Genomic DNA, 10,150 nt, shown 5'->3' with positions numbered 1-10,150 from the left:
ATAGTGTTTGAACTCCTGGTACTCCCAAAATAGTATCGATGACCTCTTACCCCTTTAAAAAATTCCAGTCTCTGATATATTTACATGCTTTGCCTTTCAACCTGATATTTTTCACCTGTTTTTCTTAAGACATACTCTTCTGTCCATTAATCATCAATTGGAGCTAAAATGAAAACACTGCTGTGAAAGTTCTGTTGAAAAAATAAATTGGTAATGATCACGATGACTTGTGGGTTGTTTGGTCTCAGAAATGAAATGGACATTCATATGACTTGTAAAAATTAATGCTTTAAGATAAACCTTTCTTTCCCATGCTAGAGAAGATTTACCTGGTATCATTATTTCTTTTATAATTTTTAGTTAGTTAATTTCACTGTGTTTGGCTGCAATTATATCTTTAAACATGGAGCAGAATGAGGATTGAACGAGAGGGAAAATCTTAGCATGAAATATCTCCTAATTGTGACTATTAAAATTATCAAATTGTGATTGATAGTTCGTCATCTGGTGAATAAGGAAGGTCCTACAAGACAGAGGGACAAAGCAGAGGCAAACCTCCCTGAACCTGCCTTTGTGGAAGGTGTGGGAGGCAGAATAATGGTCCCTCAAAGTCCTCGTCTGAATCCTTAGAACCTATGTTAGCCTACACCGCAAGGAGGGATTAAAGGTGCAAAGAGAATTAAAATTGCTAATTAGCAGACCTCAATAAAAAGGGGTTGTGCTGGGTTATCCAGGTGGACCCAATGTCATCTCAAGGGTCCTTAATAGCATAAGAGGAGAGCAGAGGAGAATCAGATAGGGGATTGGTGATGTCAAAACAACTCAGCCAACTGTTGCTAGCTTTGAAGATGGGCCATGAGCCAAGGCCTCTAGAAAGGCCAAGAATATGGATTTTCCCCTAGAGTATTCAGAGAGGAACATAGCCCTGCTGATACCTTGCCTGTAGCCCAGTGAGACCCATTTTAGACATCTGAATTCTAGAAGTATAAGATAATAAATTGGTGTTGTTTTCAGCCACTAAGTTTGTAGTAATTTATTTATAGCAGCAGTAGAAAACTAATACAGACAGTATCTCTGAACAAAGGCTGATGGACCATCTTGCCCCAAAGATGGTGCCTGCCTTTGAGGATTTCACACAATCATGGGCAACGAAGTTCCTAAAAGGACTGAGACATAGAGAAAGGCTGAAGACCAATGTCAAGGGGGCAAAGTGATGAGCAGTTAGTAGAGAGTGCTTCTCATACAGGATGGATAAGAAATATAAATATAACTTCCAGGAGAGACATCTTTTATTTCATAAAGGATTTCACTTAAACAGTCTCATTTAATCTTAGAATTTAGTAGAATTTTTTACTATTACATTTTGTGAACAAGAAAACTGAAGCTTAGAGAGTTAATATTCATGAAATTAGACGATAGTAAGTGAAAGAATTTGGATTTAAAGAGATCTGGTTCCAAAGCCCAGGTGCTTCACTACTTTGATATCTGTCCTGCCAGAGGTGCCATTCAGCCAGGAAGTCAACACATGTAGAGACTGCTCATTAGTTAGGGTAATTTCTACTACTAAATGGAAGTTGTGGGAAGAGGTGCAGACACTCTCCATATGTCTGCTTCTCATGAATATGATGTCTTCCTAGAATGTACCTATTGCCACATCACTTAACAATGGTGGCACCTTGCTGAATGTTTTTAATGTTAACTATCCACCATCAACCTAAATTTGACACGTCTTAAATATAGCTCAACCCTGCCTCCCTCACCTCAATCAGACCTCCACTGTTTCCTATTTCTTCCAAGAATTTTGTTATTAATCCAGTTGTTTAGATTCAACAGCTATAAAAACAATAACAGCTAACGCTTACTGAGAATACATTCCAGTTGTTGTGCTAAGCATTTTAGACGTCATCCATTTAATCCTCCCAACAACCCTATGAGGAAGGTACAATTATTAACCCCGTTTTTATAGATGAGGAAATTGAAGCTTATATAAATTGCCAAAGGTGTGACGCCTTAGCATCGTCTTTCATTATTCATCTCCTTCACCCTCCATAGGTCATGAATCACCAAGTCCCCTCAATTTTCCCTCTGCACTATTTCTTGCGTTTGTTGCTTTCTTTCCACGTCTATTGCCATTATAGCAGTCTTGGCCCTTTTTGACTTCTACCTGAATTGTTTCCATAGCCCGATATGGTCTATCTGGTTCCACGATCCTCTTTCTTAGATCTTTGTAATATGCTTTGGTCAGACTAAGCCACCTAAAATAACGCTTTATTCCATCTATTTCTAATTTCAAATCTTTAAACTGGTGAAGGTACAACCAAATGTCCCTAAAGGTTATCCTGGACAGTGTGATGGTAGCAACATTTTAAAAAATTTTTAAATAATTTCATTACATTAAAATTAAAAGGAAAAATGTTTCAACGATAGGTTGAAATTATAGTACAAGATACACAATAAAGATAAGCAAACATGGTACCCTATAAATGTGTACCTCTATCTTCATTTGTTCTAGCATTGGGGAGCTCTCACTGGTCATGTGACCATCCCAAATACGCAATTCCATTTCTTAGAGGAATACCTTTACATAAAAATAGTTATGTAAATGTGCTTTGTGTTTTCCATATATTATGAACTTCATTGTTAGCATTAAAATAAATGTACAGGGTAAAAGAAAAACTGAAATAAATTACCACCAAAGGATTTAGCAATAAAAAAATTTTCTCTTTCAAGGGTAACCCATTGAATAGGGTGATTTATACTTTCTTCTTTACACTTTACACCTTTCTGTAATTTATACTTTTAGCAATGTACATGTATTGCTTTATAATAGAAAATAAGGCCAATAAAGAATAATATAAAAAAGAAACCAAATTTTCCACCATTCTCTGCTACTTATAATATAAAGCTAAATTCTTTAGCTGAGGCCATCTGCTATCTGGCCCCAAACTGCTTTCCAGGCTTATTATATACTATTCAATACAAATGTTCTGCTTCAGTTAAACTATTTTAAACACTCTTTCCCTGCTGTGTCTCTGTGTTTTCTTTTCGTGGAATGAGCTTCCCCATTTTCTTCTAATATCCCAATTCAATCTATTGTTCGAGATCTAAGTCAGTTCTACATACATTCTACATACAGCCTTCCTAAAAAGGAAGGAATCAGTATGTAGTACTTACCCTGTGGGCCATGCACTATATTTGGTGCTTTACATGGTATTCATCTGAACTTTATGACGACTCTGGATAGATAGTATTAATTACCTTCATTTTACAGATGAGAAAACTAAGTGTCCCTCAAGTCACAAAGCCAGTATATGGAAGAGCTAGAATTTGTAGCTGGCTGACTATTCAGCCCCAGCTCAGAGAGCTCCCATTTTTTCCAACTTTTGTAGCACATATCTGAGTAAGCTGGACCAATAATCACGAAAGTACATTCTAAGATGGTGACATTGCTTATAATGTTATTTTGTACTACTTATATTTTGTATTTATGTTTATCTTTAACAAAACCTCCTGTGGGAAATCTAGTGTTTCAGTTCTAACTTGCGTATTTCCTAGCTATGTGTCTTTGGGCTATCTCCTTAACCTTTCTTGGCTTCAATTTCCTCCATTGTAAAATAGGAAGGTAATATTAATACCTAACTCTTAGAGTTGTTATGAGTTAAAAACCCACAACATACCTTGTACAGAAGAGCTGATTGTTGTGTATTTGAGTTAACATGGTGATATTAATTTATTTTCAAATTCTATTTAATTTCTAGTTTCTTTATAATAGTGGTTTGAGATATTCCTAAAACTCAGTGGCCTAAAGAGGACTAGACCTTTTTCTTCAATACATTAAAAAACTGACTTCGTACAGTTTTAAAAGTACTTTTTAATCAAAAAAATATTTTGCTATTTAGTCAGAGTATCCTATCTTGCTGTTTAACCAACACTGAATAAGAGGTTCAGTTACCTGTTAAAGACTGTTCTTAAAGGTGAATGTTTACATTTATAAACATGCATGTTGTTATTGTTAGTCCAGAACGCCACTGTGAATTTTAAAACTGAGCACATTGAAACCTATATTTACTTGGAAAATGAAAAAATCATTTAAAAATCCCCAGCCTTCAAAAACAGATACCATTTTTTTTTGACATTCTATATATCAGAGAAAAAAGGAATCACTATATTCATTCCAATTATTTTCCTTTAAGGTCAAATGAAAAGCAAAATTCACAAATATATTTTAACCTTCCATTTGTTTACTTTCTCTCTTACTATTACCATTATTTTTTTTTTCTGGTTATAAAATAATTTTTCAGTCTTTTGAAAAATAAATACATCTCAAGTTAGAAATGATAATTTTTTAAATTTTTATTTTATTTCATAGTTGTTAAAAGACTTGTCCAAACAAACAAAAACCCCAAATGTATATTCTACATAATATTGAAAATAAAGTTTGGGCAACTTTCCTGCAACTTTCCTGAGATTGCAACTGAGAAATTCTCATTCCTCAGGCACTTCTCTAATACCTGTTTGTCATGAATTGTTTAAAACAACAAAAAAAAACCAGTCCAGTTGCCAGGACATTAAGATCTTAGTAGAGTTTAAATGTTCTACATCTGTCTGCAACCAGGTATCATACTTTTTTTCTCTCTTAACAGTCAAGCTATCGGAAAGAGTAGTTTCTACTCCAGTGTTACCATTTTCTTTCTTCTTACTACCTTTTCAGCTAGCCTCAGCCTTGCCTCTCAAAGACTGTTTTCAGTTAAACCACCCTCTCCACGGTCACTATTGCTAAATCAAAGAAAGACTTTTTAGACCTCATCTCATAGGGCTTCTCTGAGCATTAACACACTGGAAACACATCTTTTCCTGTTTGAAACTCTTTTTTTCTTGGCTTTCTGTAACAGCCATGTCCACTGCTTTTCTCTCTACTTTTTTAGTTTCTCCTTCTCAGCCTCCTATAAGCTTCTTTTGGATTGCCTCTTCCTTAAACATCAGTATTTCCTTGATTCTCAACACCTTTTTTCTCTTTTCTTGCATGATCTCATCTACTGGCCATGGCTGAAACAAATATAGCAAATGGATCCCAAATCTTTATCTCCTTTCCTGATACGGCCTACGAGCTTCAAACCCATAAATGAACAGTCTAATCCTCTTGAGGTTCCACAGGCACCTTAAAGTCAACATGTTTAAAATTCAACTTCCCACCTTTCCTCTCACCACAGTACATAGCACCATCATCCAACCATTTGCTCAAGTCAGATTAGGAGTCATCCTGATACTGCCTTCCCCTTTAACAGCTCAGATCTAACTGGTCACTAGATCCTTTTGATTATCATTTTAAAATATCTCTTGAATCTTCTCTCCATTTATATTCATTTCTCTAATTTGTACAAATGTCTCTTATCTTGTTTTATGTCCTTCCCACCAAACCATTCTTTACATAGCAAAATGCAGATTCGATCCTGTCATTTCTCCTGCTTAAAATCTTTCAGTGTCTCCCCCATCACTTACCTCACAAGGCCTGTGTGATCTTGATTCTGCTCAGATGGGTAGTGCATGTTCTTCAGATCCCAGCTCTTCCATTTACTGTGCAACCTTGAGCAAGTTAACTGTAAATTAGAGGTAATAATAGTTGTGGGGATTAAATAATATAATTTTCAAGGAATGTTAGCTATTATTTTAAATTATGATTAACGTCCTTATTTATATGTCTTTGGAAAATAGTACTATTATTTCCTTAAGATAAATTCTTAGTGTGGAATTGCTGGGTATGCATTTTTAAAGGCTTTTGAAAACACACTGCCAAATTGCCCTGCAGAATTGTTACACCAATTTACACTCTTACCAGTGGTATTGAGAAGGTTTGTTTCTCCACACTCTTGACCCAATCCTGGGATTAACCATTTTAAAAATCCTTGTCAAATTGATAAGTGAAAAATCATCTAGTGTTTGTAACTTGTGTGTTTACATATTTGCCACAGTAAGATCAGTTACACACTGAAAGTAGAGTGTTATTGCTATTTACTCCTTCTTGGTTGTATGTCTTGACATTGAGGTTTTTCATCTCTTTCAGAGCTGGGATTTTATGTTTTTGAACCGCTTTACCTCCCTCTTTCATTCTATTTCCTTAGGAATGAGCATGTATTTGTTTAATTGAATTGAATGAATTAAACACTTAATTCTTATTAGATTTTTAAGCTCTATGTTTGGTCCAGTTTCTTTGGTAAATCTTTAGATGAGGAGCACAGATGAACAATAGGAGACCTGTTTCCAATCCGTTTAGTCCCTAACTAGATGTGCTTCCTTGGGCAAGCCACTTTACCTCTCTGGACCTTCACTTATAAATGAGTGGGACAGTACCAGGTAATGTCTTAAGTATCATCTAGTTCTCACATTATGTAGAAAAAAATTTCCTTCCATGAAGTTCCTTTGGAGGCAAACTGTTGGAATATTCCCTCCTACTCTGCTGCAAATATATACTGCCCTTTTCCAACATAGTGTCACCTCTTTGAGGCAGAACCTGCTTCTTTTCAGAACTGTGATTCATCTGTATGGTGCCATGAGCCCTAGAACAATAGCAGCAACGGTCATCCAAAAAGCACAGCCAAGACTTAAATGTAAAGTAGGTCATATTCTTTTTGTGTGTGTATGAAATAAAATCCTTTGAAAGTCTCTTGAAAGCTAGGGAACTACTCACAGAAAAATACACATAAACATATACGCACAACATTTTAGGTAGCTCCTAATCCCTCGAAGCCTGTTATGTACTCCCTAGGAATCCATGAATCCTAGGCCATGAATATTTGATTTGGGGACATTAAAGGGATCCCTGGAGATTAATTAAATTATCAAAAAATGCTTCCTTCATATTGAAAAAGAGAGAAGCTAAATCAAATATTTATAGATTATTAAAACTTTCTTTTTAAAACTACACTATTATGCTTACTTGCTCATCTTTTAGAATAGAATGCAAACTCCTTACCACACATTATAAAGTTCTACATAGTCTGGCTCCTGCCCACCCTTGCTTTATCCTTTTGAGCCCCACCAGCCACTCTTTTGCTTTGGGAACACACCACTCTCTCCAAGTCACTCTCTTTCTGCTGAAGAGTCTCAGAGTGACCTGCTTCCTCTGCCCAGACCACTTCCCTGGTTGCTATCCTTCAGGCCTCAGTTCGACTCTCCCCCCTCATGAATGTGTTCCCCAACCACCTTTGCCTCTACCCTCAAATCATTCGCTAGCACATTACCCAGGGTTTCCCCTGTATGGTTGGTCTCATCACAGTCCTGACCAGTTTGTGTTCATTCGCTTATTGTCCTCTCTGCTAGAATGCTAGTCTCATGAGGGAAGGGGCCTTGGCTCTCAATTCTAACTGTATTCCCAGAGCCAGGCAGTGCCTGTACATATTGGCCATAGGCACTCAATTACCAATTGTTGAATGAATGATTAAACTTCAGCCAGGGATAGATTAAAACCTTAAGAGGGTCTAAGTACTAAAGATTATAGCACTTCTCCTCCATATTTAATTCTAACTAAAAATGTTGGTGCTCCTCCCCCATATTTACCTCTAAAACCAGTACCAAAAAACCCATATACTTACATGTACTGAAGCAAAAAAAATCTTCTTTGTAGATTAATTATCTGATTTAAGATCTTGGAGGCCCTGCTTTGCTGGTGCCCTAAATATATAAACTTTGTCTGCTTTTGGGGAATCCAGGATTCACTCATTCCTTTAACATGCTGGAAGCAGTTTTAAGTTAAGCAAGCTTGTCTATGCCTAGAAAAAACCTTGCTGGAATTTTCATAGGAATTGTGTTAAATCTATAGATCAGTTTGGGAAGAACTGACACTATTATATTGCTTCTTATAATCCACGAATATAGTAAGTTGCTTTAATTATTTAAGTCTTTAATTTCATCAGCATTTTATAATTTTTGGCATACAGATCCTGTACATGGCTTGTTAGATTTATACCTAAATATTTCATATTCTTTGGCACAATTGTACATGGTATTGTTTTTAATTTGTTTTCACATGTTTGTCATTAGCATATATAGAAACTCTTTTAGTAGAACAAGGAGAAATGTACTCTTTACTGAGGTAAACTTGTATAATGGTAACCTGACAACAAACTATTTATTCTAATAAGCTATTTATTTTTACATTCAAGTACCTCCATAATGTGCCCCTAAACCTCCTAAATTCAACCTAATTCTTAATTGTTACACACAATCTACTACCAGTAGAAGTGTCTACTTGTCCTTCACCTCAATACACCTTATTCATTCCACCTCATGGTTACACTCATGCCATTTCCCCTCTAGAACAGTCCTTCCACTGAGCCCATTCACCCCAAATTAACTTCAAGGATGAGGTCAAAGGTCTTCAGAACATGCCTTCCCTGACAACTCCTACATTGCTCCTTTTCTCTGCCGATTCTTTTAATCAATGCTGTATGCTGATCATTAATTTATTTTTAAATTAGTTTTAATGTTTTATTCCCCTAATTAGATGATATACTATGGTAACTCCCATAAGAGTTATCATAGCACCACATACATGGCAGGCCCTCCAATTTAATTGTCTAGATGTACAAAGGGGAAAGAAGTTTCAAGATGTGTCAGTTAAAGTAAGGCTACTGGAGCTGCAGCCTGTAAAGGGTACTCCATAAATTCTCACAGAGCCTTCCACCCAGGCAAGATCTCCTTCCTTCCCCCAAATCTCAACTATTCCAACTAAGCAGATTTGAGATGCGGATCCTTTCCAACTTCCCCTTCAAGACTGTTCTAAAACCAGCGAGTATATGGTTAGATTTTTAGAGGTTTACTTGAGCACAGATAATCCCATTGAAGCTGCAGTAACAACTCCTGGCCACCAGAGGACAGGGAGCAGCGAGAGAGATTGCTCCTCAGAAGTTTTAAAGAGGTCAGAGGCAGAAGCAAAACGTGGGCTTCCACACCTATGACTTTCAGGCTTTCTTATTGCCTGAAGTGTTCAGCAGTCGCCCATCCCCAGATGGGCTCCCTTTCCTCCTCTAAAAGATGAGCCGAAGTTCTCAGAGCCTTATCCTTAACCTTAAATGATTACCAGTAATGACCCATGCACTTTAGCTGTAGAATTTAAAGGCAAAAAAGGAATATAGAGATGTTTTATCTTTCTAATCCACCTCAAATCTGCTTCTCAGTTCTTGAGCCGATTTAAAAGTCCTTGAGGCAGTGTCCAAATAGACAATCCACAACAAAGATGCCTTTAGGGACCAATGTCTCAAATCCAGTATATTGCAAACTGAATATTGTCAGAGCTAGATTATTCCTACACATAAATTTTGGCTCATGGAGCAGTCCACTCGCAGTGTGCTTTTCCGTCATTAATCACATCTTTGTTATGTGATATCCACGTGAGTCCTCAGCAGAAGCAGCTTCATGCTCAAATGCTCAAAGAACACTAGAATAAAGCTCCGATTGTCCTGTCCAGTGATTCAAGTCCCGGTTTGTCACCACCTCAGGTTTCTAGTTTTCCAAAGTGAGTAATATAGTTTCAAAACAAAGCTATTTTAACTAATCCAAATAAAAAACGCACGAAATGTATGGACTTAAATCAACAGGGTCTGGCACCTCTGAAGAGGCAGTGAAACCCTGGTCTTTAAAGAGGATTTTGTGCTGCCTGATGTAGAAAACATTTCTAAAGAGAATTTTTGGCTGCTCGTACACATTGGATTTGTAAATATAAGTGTAAGAAAACATAAGCAAAGTAAAATAATGAATGTTAGAAACATTCATGTGGGAGCTTTCAACGACAAAGACATCGATAGCTGAATGACAACATTAGTGTGATTTTTCTTAAAGTACCTGTAACTTCCCTTTCATAAAAGACGGCAGTGTCCTGCATTTCAGATTCGTCAGACGTTTTTAAAGGGTGATTGTAATTCTCTCAAATAATTGTTTGCGTTTCTTCACGCTGGTGAGGCCGCTGGAAAACGGCCCAAGGAGACGGAAAAGGCCCTATGTCTCGGTGCGGGGAAAACCCTTAAATACCTGTTGGGGCGCAGCGCGGAAGGCGCGCGGCGGGACGAAGACCCGGGCCGGGGGTCGAGGGCCCGGGGCCCGGGGGCGGCGGGCGCGCGGGCGCGGAAGGAGGAGGCCGAGGGGCCGCCTCCTCGGG

Source organism: Pteropus medius, unplaced genomic scaffold (assembly GCF_902729225.1).
Source record: "Pteropus medius unplaced genomic scaffold, Ma_sr-lr_union100, whole genome shotgun sequence".
NCBI lineage: Eukaryota > Metazoa > Chordata > Mammalia > Chiroptera > Pteropodidae > Pteropus > Pteropus medius.
This window is presented reverse-complemented; position numbering follows the sequence as displayed.